We start from the raw sequence: 4,294 nt of genomic DNA on the forward strand, positions 1-4,294 counted from the left end.
GTTCATTTAAATATATAAAATAGACATCTATTATAGTGTAACCCATTAGTAGCCGAGAGATTTCGTCGATGTGTTGTTGTCAGTCACCCATAACAGATTTCAAGGAAGGGTTCGATTCCCAGTGAAGGCATATAAAAATTACCAAAATTAAAGGTAAGTTTTTAAATTAATTCCATTAGTGAACAGAACTCAGTAAATTAGCCAATTCAAACTTAATGAAATTAGGCACACAAAGGAAACAATTGAATATAATTTGGTGAGTCAATTTCAGCGGCAGATTTAGGAAGCGTTGATTCTAAAAAAAGAATCCACGGTAAATTAATAGGCTGACGTCACCACAATGGTTTAACTATACGGACATTCTGGTTATGGTAGCAATAAACAGTTAGCATTTGAAGCTGCAATTGGGTCTCTAAGTGCAGGAACATGGACAGGCATTTTGAGATGGATATTGCCATTTTAACATTAATACCCAAACATGTATACATATTTAGAATCCTATTTTTTAGCAGATTCCAAATCACTTAAAAAAAAGTTAAAACTAAATTACATAAGTTCAGTATCCATGGAAACATATGGTGTTAGTTTTCTTATTTTTTCTTCAAAAATGGCTGTGATGTCAACGTATATTTGTTCCGCCTAACAGAAGTTCCACTGGAAACTTTGTTATAAACATTGTCATAATATCTGTTCCTGTTGGAACAAATATTCTATACCATTTATTCCGTTAGGAACATTTACTGTAATATTCATTCCAGTGGAAATAATATTCCAGAATATTGTTTCCATTTGGAACTTATATTATGAAGGAACTTCTATTCCGTGACAGTGAGACCCCCCCCCCCCCCCCCATAGCGGCTACTAAATTTTATCATCGGTATAAGGACATCATTCGTAAATATAGCTCAACATGCAGACTTCTTATACGTTCAGGTATTTCACATCCAATTTTTTATGGAAATATTCTTTATAAAGCACAAAAATGTCAGTATTCACCTCTGAAGCTATCAAAACCTTTAAATAGACTTATTAAGAAGGGATATAGTTACGATACTGTTGTCAGGTCATTAAAGATTGCATATTTTGGCGTTAATATTGATTCACTTATAGGGTCTTTGCATCGGCACTAAACACATTTATTTAAAAACCAGTTGTTGGCATGACACGGGTTATGTTCTTCTCATATATGTTATGATGGTATGATACTAAACCCCTAACGGGGAGGATTGTGCCTGATGTTCATATGATGAAGACATGATCTTTCAATAAGTTTAATTGAAGTCTGGAGCTGGCATGTCAGTTAACTGTTAGTAGTCTGTTGTTATTTATGTATTATTGTCATTTTGTTTATTTTCTTTGGTTACATCTTCTGACATCAGACTCGGACTTCTCTTGAACTGAATTTTAATGTGCGTATTGTTGTGCGTTTACTTTTCTACATTGGCTAGAGGTATAGGGGGAGGGTTGAGATCTCATAAACATGTTTAACCCCGCCGCATTTTTGCGCCTGTCCCAAGTCAGGAGCCTCTAGCCTTTGTCAGTCTTGTATTATTTTTAATTTTAGTTTCTTGTGTACAATTTGGAGTTTAGTATGGCGTTCATTATCACTGAACTAGTATATATATTTGTTTAGGGGCCAGCTGAAGGACGCCTCCGGGTGCGGGAATTTCTCGCTGCATTGAAGACCTGTTGGTGACCTTCTGCTGTTGTCTGTTCTATGGTCGGGTTGTTGTCTCTTTGACACATTCCCCATTTCCATTCTCAATTTTATTAAAAATATCTTTGAACTAGAATTTCAATGAATATCAGACATACATTGTTTCAACACTGATATATAGCCTTCCCCAAAAATGGAAACAAAAGTGGGTGTCTTTCATCTCATTTTCCCGCAAATTACCTTTCAAAAGTTCGTGCTAAATTCACATCTTTCCAAAACAGTCAACAAATGCTGATATAATTTCAGAGTCACTACTGGAATGGACATGAATATGAACCCGAAATACTTCCTAAGAACAAAACATGGTTCAATCTCTTCTCTGGAATCATACCTTTCCATTAAAACCACTTTCATGGCAACAATTTTCAATATTCTTAATTTTTATATACTTTTAACTTGGGTTAGTCTTTAATAAAAAAAATCCACCGGGGCCAAAATGCGAAACTAACAATCCTAACTGTGTATTGCTACCTTAACTTAAGTTACTTACCAATGTTATTCTAACGTTATTTTGTAGATTCTGATCGATGTTAATATAAATTAGTTCCATGCAACGTTAAACGGAAAAAGAAGAACTGATCATGTTCCTCCTTATGTTATTGATTTACATTAAACTAACATAAGAGTACTTAACATTCATCATAAAATTTTATATTAACGTTGGAGTAACATTTCTTATAACACTTTATATTAACAATGTAGTAACATTCATCATAAAATTTTATAATTATTTTTTCATTATATCACTTTCATTAATTATTGAACAAAACAAAATCGTATTTTATTATTTGTATATCTCGTAGCTAATGCCCCTTTAACGTTGGAGTAACATTTCTTATAAAATTTTATATTACCGTTGGAGTAACATTTCTTATAACATTTTACATTAACGTTGGAGTAACATTCATCATAACATTTTATATTAACGTTGGAGTAAATTCATCTTAACTTTTTATATTATTATTAACGTTTGAGTAACATTCATGATAACATTTTTTTATTATACCTCAGTATGTTTTTTCTATATAAAAAAGAATGAAATATTTCTGCTATTTCATTCCACAGACTATTTGCCAGTCAATAGTTTATAAGACTATTACCTCGGTCAATAGTTTTATGAACATATTTCCCGTACTTTTTCATAATAATTTTTCATTAGACAACAATGACGTCATTGACTATTATGCTTGGATTTGTCCGCTTGGCAACGTTTAACTCTGAAATATCGTAAACGGTATGATCTGTATCTGTCTGTCGTAGTTATTTAAAATTAATAAATTACTTACTAGAAGCAGTAAAAAAAAATATACGTTACATATCTTAAGAACTAAAACATAAATATATGGTACAGGTCTATCGTCGTCTTCATAATCTGGGATAGCTTTGATGTTAGGTAATATATTTTAGCTAGCGATTATTCTATGCACGGGATTTTTACACAAGGATTCCTGGTCTTGATTACAGTAAATAAAATATTTACAAATACCACACGGGCAAAAAAATAACAAACCTTGATAGTTCATCTTGTGCATGTTTATGTGACTATTTGTTTTTTTCAAAGTGGTGTATGTAGTCTTTTCAGAAAGTTGTTTTGTTGGTTATAAGTGTAATAGCAAATCATCGTAACATTTTATATTAACGTTGGAGTAACATTTCTTATAAAATTTTATACTACCATTAGAGTAACATATTTTATAACTTCATTGTCAAAGTATTTACACAAAACTAACGTAAGAGTCAAATTTCTAATAAAAATAGTTTTTGACATGAAATAAGTTATATTATTGATAATGTTAGTTATTGACGTTTATCAACTTACTCTATATTATTTATGATATAACATTAATTATTTGTTTGATATTTTTTTCAGACAATTGCAAGAATAAACCATCATTTAAATTATTGTTACAATTGGTCTTCATGAAATGGCAGCTTTAAGAATAGATAGAAGGAAGACTTCAGGTATGTTTGAAGTACATACTCAAACTAACTAACTTCCTTTTGAATTCAACAAGAAAATGTTGATCTCACACATAAACATTTGTGGATCTTACACATAAACATTTGTGGATCTTACACATAAACATTTGTGGATCTTACACATAAACATGTGTGAGATCAACATTTTCTTGTTCAATTCAAAAGGAAGTTGTTCAATCTGGCTCTATGTCACTACTCTGCATTTTTCAATTTTTCAGATGGGATAGAAAGTTGAATTTAAGGTATATAATCAAGGCAGAAAGTTGAATTTTAGGCATATAATAAAGCTAGAAAGTTGAATTTTATGCATATAATCAAGCCAGAATGTTGAATTTAATGCATATTATCAAGATAGAATTTGAATTTTAGGCATATAATCAATTCAGGAAGTTAAATTTAATGCATATAATCAAGATAGAAAGATGCAAAATAGTTAAATCTATATAGCAAATGATCAAGAATGAAAATTGAATTTTAGGCATGTAATCATAAATATCCTGTCCAGTGGGGCTAAATTATGATTTTTAAAATATAATTGTAAGTGTGATGGGAATGCTTCCCTTCAGTAGTAGATACTTAGCAAGCTTTAAGCTTATT

This window comes from Mytilus californianus, unplaced genomic scaffold, assembly GCF_021869535.1.
Source record: "Mytilus californianus isolate M0D057914Y unplaced genomic scaffold, xbMytCali1.0.p SCAF_5, whole genome shotgun sequence".
Taxonomy (NCBI): domain Eukaryota; kingdom Metazoa; phylum Mollusca; class Bivalvia; order Mytilida; family Mytilidae; genus Mytilus; species Mytilus californianus.